Below are 9,995 nucleotides of genomic sequence, written 5' to 3' on the forward strand. Positions count from 1 at the left end.
TTGAACTTTTTGATATTGCAAAAAATATCTCTTCGCCGTCTCCTCAAAATACTTGCACCTCAGACATTTCCTCTTAGAAATTGTAAAATTTAAGTATATACCAGACACCTCAGCCTGAAACATAACAACGGGCCTTTTGGCCTCGTAACATTTGCCGCGGCTTCTGCAAAACTCCAAAGCAACTCATAAATATTTTCTTGAATGCAAGTTGGGGGTCGTTATACTTTTCGTTCGTATAATTCAAAAATTTAAGTGCAAGTTCACCTCGGATTAAAAATAAACTTTTATGATCATAAAAGTTGAAACATACTACATTAATATGTATATTAACACTTCTGTCAGTTGCACTTAAAATCATTTTGCAAGAGATGATGTGAATATTTTTCATATTTATTATGAAAAATCTATATGTATGTAGAAGTTCCTTGAAAATCAGAAGGAAATAAGGAAGTTATTTGACACCTTACGGGAGAAGAAGATACTACCTTTGTATACTATCTAGAAGGGTGAATACATGAATTATATAAATGAAGTATATACTCGGCCATGGCAAAAGCAATGAGATCTGAAAAGGTTACCTTCATCCCTATACCCTAGGGATATCTAGCAGCTCAGTCTCCTCCCCCATTCCTCCTTCCCCTACTCTTATACTCCATATAATTAAAAAGAAAAACCTGCATACTTATTGGTGAAATTTATGGTGCTGACTGGTGTCCCTGGAGACTCTAGTATAAGCTATCAAAGAATGAAGTTATTACCTTCTCTATTGGCTTGCCATCCCAAAAAGTAAAAATGAAGAAAAAAGTTAAGCCCAAAGCACCTTGTTGGTATAATAGCATGCAAATAATAAGCCATATGTTATCTTTATCAGCATAATTCTAGGCAGATTCTAGCAAAAAATCAAAAAATACCTGAAGTGAACTGTTCTCCTTTGTCAATGTTGACTGCTTTATATTCATTAGAAAGCCCCGTGCACCCCAGAAACCAAAGCATAAAATTAGCAGTCAAACAGTTCCTCGGTTGAAAATTCAAAAAAGATTTTGAACAAACATTTTATCTTGGGTAGCGGGGGACTGGCCAAGAGTAGACCTTTGAGATTTAAGGTGAAGCGAACTCTCCAAGAACATGAACTTTGGCAGAAAGAATACAACACAAAGTTTGAAACGCACATTGAATTAGTTGCCTTCTTTCGACAAAATGCATTGAAATTTAAAAATTTCCCTTGGTTGATAACAGATCCATCTGTTAGTTCTAGTCTCAAAAATAGGAGTAATAGTGTCTACTGGTCTTAAGTCAGGGATGACAATTGTCTTAGACTGAATAGACGGCCTTCCTGGAGGTTTAGCAGCAGACTTTTCCTTGCCGAGATCAAGAACACCCGTACTAACACTTGAGGCAGGTTTTCCCCTAAAGTGGAGATGTAAAACATTAAGCAAGCATGGACATTAGAGGAAAACAAATATTTGGTTGAAGTGAGAATACAATGATGGGGAACAATGCACATTCTTAAAAGTTCCTATGCTTGTGTACATGTCATTCCTTTAATTTGTTTAGATTTATATTCCAAAGGAAAAGTGATAACCCATTCTCTACTACTTACCCTATGTCGTAAAACCTTAACTTTAGAGAATGATTAACATATGTTTCTGTTAGATAAATTCCAAAGGAAAAGTGATAACCCATTTTCTACTACTTAGGCTATGTCGTAAAACCTTAAATTTAGAGAATGATTAACATATGTTTCTGTTAGATAAATTTGATAGGACGGTTTACTTGATTCCAGACCAAAAATTATCATGCAGTTCGAAGAACAGTTTTAGGTTCTATTGAATGTTTTTGTCTCCTAGTGATTCTATAGCGGTGCGCTGCAGTAGCATAAAAACTGTCACGACCCAACTAGGGGCCGCGACGGGTACCCGAAGCTAGTTACCGAGCACCGCTCACTCTACTACTTGTCTTGCTCATTTAATATTCTTTTATCAATTTACATACCAGTTGTAGGAAAATCATAATTAAACAAACATAAATACTTTATATACAATTGCCTTTCGGCCATCAAAATAATATACATGCATATGAAAACGTCTTGTGAGACCATCTAACCCACACTGCGTATCTACGAGCCTCTACTAACATACTGTATATACATGGACGGAACAAGACTCCGTCGTGCCCAAAATATACATATATACCAAAAGGATAATCCTAAGCACCTCCGGACAATGGAGTGCTTTCAACCAGCTGACTGCTACTGAGGATCTGGGCCAAGCTCTCCTCTCTGTCTACCTGTGGGCATGAACATAGAGTCCGAAGAAAGGACGTCAGTACGAATGTTGTACTGAGTATGAGAAGCATAAACAATGAAAGAAAACATCAACAACATAGTGATAACATCAACGTGAAATATCTGGATCTGTCTGATAATCATAAAGGAAATCATGCGTGCCATCTTACGCATACTCATCCTCATAACATATATGCATCATATGCAAGCTGCCCGTCCATGTCGGAACGGTGTGATAATCAATAATATTAGCTCGCGTCCAGGCCTCCCGCGTCCGGGGTACCATCACATGCCGCCCACTAGTGGTGTCTGCCCATGCCCGAAGGTCATGGTGTATCCGTATAGCTGCCCGCCTTGGCGGTGACTGCCCGGCCAACTAGGCACGGTGTGAAATGCTCATGTCATGCTTATCATAAAATGCTCATAATAATAATATACTCATCATAAAATATTTATCTCATTGTAATACATGCATAAGGCTCAAGATCAACTTTATTCTATCGGGGTGACGTAAAGTCGTGATCCCCCGATTCCATTATGGAACAACTATTGATACTCTGCCTCACCTTGAAGGAACTAGTACATAAGGTGAGTGTAAGCGATAATTAACATCATCATTATACTAGCATCATCATATCGTATTCCTCATCTTATATAGACATTAAGGAGTTAGACTCTTAGCTTTTCGGACTATAAGAACTCATGAAGAGAATAGGAATTTCGTGTTACAAGATTCATACCATCAGGAAGAAGGGACTAGCCTCACATACCTTGGTCGTTTAGCTAAGATATCGCTCACTCGTTCTCCTTCAATATCGCGTCGTTACCTTCATAAAGAATTCATATCAACATTAGCATACTAACTACAAGAACGCGTCACTAATTCTAAGAGAAGTCGGACAGCGCTTCTCTTGTTTATACTATTTTTCCCATGTTTTATATTAACTCCCAACATTCATAGCATTACTCACAATATCGAAATCAACAATCGTCGTTTACGTACATTTAGCAAAATCCACCATTTTCCTCCAATTTCCCTCATAATTAGCCTTATGACTCGTCCTTGCATTTTCATGCGTTTAACGCTTGTTTCATGATATAAACATCATTTATAACGTATTTGTATTCACAACACTTCAACATTCATAATTCAATCCCACTATCATTCATTTATGGCACTATTCACTCAATAATGGTCCATTTCTATGTTCTTCTACATTTCAAGTGTCTAAGCTTTTCAATACTTCAAACAACATAGAATGATCATGAAACTTACCTTGGATAGTGGTTGAACAACCCTTGAGTTGAAATTCTTCACTTAGCCAAAACCCTAGTTCCACCCTTCTTTAGAATTGCTTGATTTAGAAGATCCTTTGATGTGTTCTTACACTTATTTTCATGAATTTAGTGGTGATGATCTTGATATTCCCTTTGATTCTCTTGAATTCTTGTGGAGGAATAATTTAGAATATTCTAGAGGTTTCTTGAGTTGTGTTGATGAATAATGAACTGAATTGTAGTCCAAGCCCCTTTTAATAATCCCAAAATTTGATCTTTAATGAATTCTCGTCGGGTGAACAGTGGTCGTAACTTGCAGTTTACGGACCGTATTCTGATTTACGGCCCGTCCACTGTGGACGTATTTAAGCATTCCAAGAACAGAGAGTTTGGCTGGTGGACATGGCAGTTTACGACCTGGTTTACGGTCCGTAAACCAATTTACGGGCCGTAAACTGGGTCGTATTTAACCATATCAACATTTACAGAAAGTCTTGGCTGAGGGACCTGGTGGTTTACGACCTGGTTTACGGTCCGTAAACCAGTTTACGGGCCGTATTCTGGGTCGTCTTTAACCATTTCAACACTTAACAGAATCTTGAGATTTTTGACGCAATGAAAGACGATTGCACTATACGGTCCGTAAATCACTTTACGGGCCGTATAGTGCCATATACGACCACTGGGTGAAAATTTTTCTGCAACTTTATTATTTCCAAAAATGCAAAATTAGCCATTCTCGACTTAGTAAAACACCATACACTCAAGTCCTTCATTGTTCTACTCATCACACAAGTACGGAAAAATTTCCGAGGTGTAACAAAAACGAATTTCAGAGGAATATAATCTAAGAAGAAAACTCTTTGCTCAATAAGGTTTATAGGCCAATTAATCAATACCTGCTCAACATGCCAGCGTGTCATTATGATTGACCTTCATACACTACTTAGACTACCTTCTAAAGCTCCACAAATGGCTCTTAGATAAAGATATACAATGTCATAGATCCGAAGATGGAAGTACCTTGTCCAAGCAAATACATATGACAATTGTCGATGATGAATCCAAAAACATAATCCGCCGGAGAAGCGTCCATAACAACATGGGAGAAGCTGAAACAACCACAAAAAGCACTCGAAATACACCACATCAACATGTGAGTTAAGTAGCCAAACAATCGAGAAAATAATTGTCACTAAAGTAAAAAGTAGATAATTCTCGATTAAAAAGGATTGATATGCTATTTCTACACATTTTTTCATATCTTTTTTTTCCTGATAGCAGATTCCAAAAGAATCATATGAAGTTGCAAAACTGATTAGTTAAACCTTGCATTCAAGCTTCACTCAGATGCACACCATTACCTTGCGTTTCATTTCAGCCTTCAATTCTCTAAAACATCAGCCCTGCAAAGATTCCTAAAATTAGAATCACATACACTAAACTGTTGGTGATGAGTTCTCCCAACTTCTCTCTTCAAAATGCCAAAATTAAAAACAACAGAAACACTCAACCTATTAGCATAAATTTGAATAATACCCCATAAGATCTAATTGAACCTTGAACAAACTGTAAAGAGGAAAACTAACTTGATGAAGTTGAACTGAGATAAACCCAGAAGCAAAATTACCCAAAAATAAACTCGGAACCTTCAAAATTCTTAAAAGAACAACACAAACCGTAAACCAATCGCCAGATTATGAAAATAACCCATAAAATTGAATCCTGAACAAACTATAAAAAAGAAAACCAACTTGTTGGAATCGAAATGGTAGTATTACTGTAACTGTGAAGAGTCCTATGTATGATGAATACTTGCCTCCCTCCATCTGTCATAAATCAACAGTATGTATGAAGATTACTTGCCTCCGCTGTTGCCTACTCCGACTTCTCTCTCCCTCATCGGTTGGTTGTATTTGTTGTAGTGTTTTTTCAAGAGGGGTAGTTAATTATTGGGATTAAGGTAAAATAATTTTTTAGGAAGACAGTTTCGAAATTTGATGAAACCGGAGGAGCACGTCGCATGTCGCACGTCCTTTTATCTCTGTCTAATATGAAAACTGTGCAAACCCATTTAAGCTAATTTTGTGTTTTTTTTTTGTCTACAGTTAGTTATATCAGTCGATTTTGCAACCTGTTAGGATTTTAATTATAATTCAAACTCATTCTAATTTATTAAAACAAAAAGAAATTCAAAGTTGGAAGAATATGCAAAACGTGGTCTTCAAGACCACTACTTATATAAAAACTAAACTGTTCAGTTTTGTTAAAAATTGTGTACAACCACTACTTAAAAAAAAGATATTTTATTATTTTTAAATTTTAAAAAATAACTAATAACTAAAATTAGTCGATTTTGTAACCTGTTAGGATTTAATTATAATTCAAACTCATTCTAATTTATTTAAACAAAAAGAAATTCAAAGTTGGAAGAATATGCAAAACGTGGCCTTCAAGACCACTACTCATATAAAAACTAACTGTTCAGTTTTGTGAAAAATTGTGTACAACCACTACTTAAAAAAAGATATGTTATTATTTTTAATTTAAAATAATAACTAAAATTACCTAATTAACTAATTGTTGTCCTAAAACTAACACATGACATTCTCCTGCGCTGCCACTTGTCTAAATTCTATTGCAAACTATCTTCTTTTTAATAATATATAGATAGTAGTATTAGCTTTGGCTTCCTCCATAAGACTTCGATTATATAAACTAGAACTCCAAACAACGTGCCACTGTAATGCGGATACCAATAACAGACAACAAGTGACAGACAACAAGTGACAGACAAAATCCAGCCCCATTTGTTTTTTTAAATATCCTTTTTGGGGCCTCTCCCAACTCCAAGACACAAATTTACTGCTATTATTTCGTTCTTTTCTATGACAAGACAAATTTTTTAGTTATCCAGAGATGTCGAAGCTCCAAAACGTTACACTAAATTACAATTGTCCAATGCTAAACTTCACTAAAATTGTATTAGCACCAAACATGCGCTATTTATACTCTTCTATCATGTCAATTGAAACATAAATAATGTCCCACCCGTCAAACAATTTTTAGATCATAAGTTGCTATCCCATTTCTCCTTCCCCTACCCAACCCACTATGTACTTAATTTTTTTTTAAAAAAGATCATAAGTTGTAATTATGAGTTTTAGTGAGACCACTTCGTGATACTAAAGAAAAGGAACACGGAAAAAAGAAAGATAAAGTTTCACTAGACATTTTCTTTTTCTTTCCAATTCAATGACTAATTTGTGGGGTGGAACTTATTGGTTCAATTTAAAACTTGTCAAGATGCTCTCCAATCAAATTCCTACACGCTGAAATAAATTGGGTGGATTTTGAAATTATCATTTAGAGGTCTTGCTATTAGTTAATTAATTCGATTTTCTTATTACGTGTAGAACAGACAAATCCAATTTTGCTTAGTATAGATAGTAGTTCCTCTTTTTTGTTTGTTAAATATTTATAAAGATTTCATGGATGAATCGTCATTGCAGTTAGAAAATAATGGACAGTAGCTATTCCAAAATTTCATATCGATGGTTGCAAATCAGGAAGACTGACGCACAGAATTTTGGCTTATTTGTTGTCCATTTTTTCTTCACTTTAAACTCTTTAATTATTAAGACCACTTGAAGAATGTGAATTGTTTGTCACTATACATGAGTCTCTTTGTAAAATACTTGGCCAAAGTGTGATCTGTTAGCCTATAAGCAAGTACTATGACGAAGCAGTTGTTGCTCACCGACACATCAACGTTACCACTAATTTCCGTCCAATTTTTGCATGTACTGCCTTAAGTAGAACATGTTTAATGTTTTGGCAGGAAACTGCCAGTTAATGAAGTGTCAAAAAATAGTTGGCTGTTTCAAAGTTATTCATGTTACACTTCAGTTCTTATTAAATTTTAGTTAGGGGTTAATATGCATTGACTCTACTTGTTTTAATTTTATTTCTTCTTCACTTTGTTGCTGCCTCGTCTCTTTTTTACATATATACCAGCAATGAGCTGAGATTATCATCAATTTCAAATACCTTCAGCTAAATTTAACTAATTAGTTTGGTTTCTTGTTAACGGGGGCGGAGTTAGTCCGTGCATTATGGGTTCGGCTGAAGAGAAAAAGGCCAAATGAGCCCCCAACGTTTGACCGAAATCTCAACTATACACCAAACTTTTGCGGGGATCCTATGACCATCCTAGTCATTTTTAAAGTGAAATAATTTGCTCCCTGAAACGCTATACTCAGATCTAAAGTATGCAGTGAAATACACGCACCAACCAGCATTTAACACGTGTATGTTTCATTTAAATCCCTTTTTTTATTAATTTTTCCCTAGTTCTTTTCTTTCTAACATACTTCCACCATTTTTCCACCACTAAACAATTTCAGAGCTCCAAATTGAAGAAAAAAAAGAAACCCGTCATTCAAAGGTTACCAAAAATCAACTGACAAAGTATCACTACTAAAAAAGTTGTATTTTCTGACATAAAAAAAACCGACCTCAGTTGAGGTTGGAAAATAACCGACCTCAGTCGTAATATTAATTTTTCGATATTTTTAAAAATAAACTAACCTCATGAGGTCGGTAATATTGTACCAAAATTTCAAAAAATAAAGTACCGACCTCTGTACGTCGGAAATTCATATGATGCTAAATATTATAATTTTATTTTTAATTTAAAAGAATACCGACCTCACGAGGTCGGTTTATTAAAAATAAATTTTAAATTATTTTAAATAGACCGACCTCATGAGGTCGGTATTCTTTTAAATTAAAAATAAAATTAAAAAATAATATACATACCGACCTCATGAGGTCGGTATAATTACTCCAGTAAAATAAAATACAGACCCTCAATTAATCGATCTTTCCCCTTTCTCTCTTTCTTCCTCTCACCTTCTCTCTCCCCTATCTCTCTCTAACCCTAATAATTAACGAGCTGCCAGTCACGGTCGTCATCTGCCAGTGACGGTCGCCGCCATTGCCGTCGCCGTCCACGGCCTTTTCCCTTTCTCTCTCTTTTGGTCTCACGTTTTCTCTCCTCCTCTCTCTAACCCTAATAACGCCGCCTGCTAGTCACCGTCGGCCCTTGCTAGTCACCGTCGCCGCCGTATACCGTTGCCGTCGCCGGCCTATGTGACAATTTGAGGTATGCTTTCTTTGTTTTCTTCTTCAAAATTGCATGTAAGATTTTGAACGACTATTCTTCTTCCTTGTTTCTTAGTTCTTTTGGTTACCCAGATCCTTATTCTTGTCTTGTTGGAATACAATTGAGTTGTTGCAAAATACCATATAAATTATTTGTAATCGACTACAAGGGTAGTTATTATAGTGGAAAGTGAATAAAATGTTACATTGTCTTTTAGGTATATTTGGCTAATCTTGTTTCGCGATTCTCTGCTTTCTTGGGTATCTATATTTTTGTTCATTATTTTTACATTTCTATATGCAAAAGAGCTAGTAGGGAGATGAGTAGATTTTGTTGAGAATCAACCATTATAGTATGATATGATTAGATATCAAGTGGGTTGCTACTTTTGTTGTTCTGCTATTTTTTACTTAGGTCTTTTGGTTTTATGAGATTATGTAGTTAAGTTGATTTATGAGTACTCCTACTTTCCTTTGAGTATCTAGACTCTTGAGAATTGACTGAATATATAGTATCAGTGGCGTATGAATGTACATGTTGGTAATTTGTTTCTTTCATTGATGAACAAAATTTAGAAGTTGAATGACTAGAAGATAGTCCTAGCGATATCATGTTCCCATCTATGTAGTATTGTTGTGAAATCTAAAAGTTTGAGCACAAAATGGATTTGTTACCATGGCATTATCGTAAGATAAAGTGGATTTCATGTTCAAACTACACTAAGAAATATAGAAGTTGAAGATGTTTCTTTCTCATAAAAGCATTTTCTGGAAAGTTGTTGTAGGACTTTAATTTGACCAAAAAAAAAATATATAAAAAGAAAATAATTAATGAAGGATATTAAAACTGTTGAATTGTAAAGAAAATAATGGACACTACCACAAAAGCTGCTTTTAGCAGCAAAAAATTTGCCCTTTAGCGGCAATAGGAATTGGCTCAAAAACCTTTACCGGCAATTAACTATTGGCCGGTGTATTCACTGTCGCTAAAGGCTTTAGCGGCAATTATAGAGATCGCTGGTAAAGACCCAAACAATTGCCGCTAAAAGGTCCTACTGTTTGCCGAAATTATTTAGTGGCAATTAAAATTGCGACTAAAACTGGCCAACAAATGCCATGGTTCATAGGTTTACCGGCAATTAATATTATCGGAAAATACAAACTTAATTGCCGTTAAAGGTGACATATTTTAGCGGCAGTTAGTATTGTCGGAAAATACCAACTTAATTGGCAACTTAATACATCCTTGTATCATGGTCTAAAATAA

At 35.4% G+C, this 9,995-nt stretch overlaps 1 long non-coding RNA gene across 1 annotated transcript; it reads right to left on the reverse strand.

Annotated features, from left to right (window-relative positions):
* Positions 1-1,962: 1,962 nt before the first annotated feature.
* LOC132603409 (uncharacterized) lies at positions 1,963-5,714 on the reverse strand. The gene is made up of 3 exons (XR_009568224.1): positions 4,586-5,714; positions 3,055-3,111; positions 1,963-2,286 (listed from the first exon to the last, which is right to left on the reverse strand). It is a non-coding gene; the product is annotated as an uncharacterized LOC132603409 (long non-coding RNA).
* Positions 5,715-9,995: the final 4,281 nt, after the last annotated feature.

The sequence above is a fragment of the Lycium barbarum genome, chromosome 7, assembly GCF_019175385.1.
Source record: "Lycium barbarum isolate Lr01 chromosome 7, ASM1917538v2, whole genome shotgun sequence".
Lineage (NCBI taxonomy): Eukaryota > Viridiplantae > Streptophyta > Magnoliopsida > Solanales > Solanaceae > Lycium > Lycium barbarum.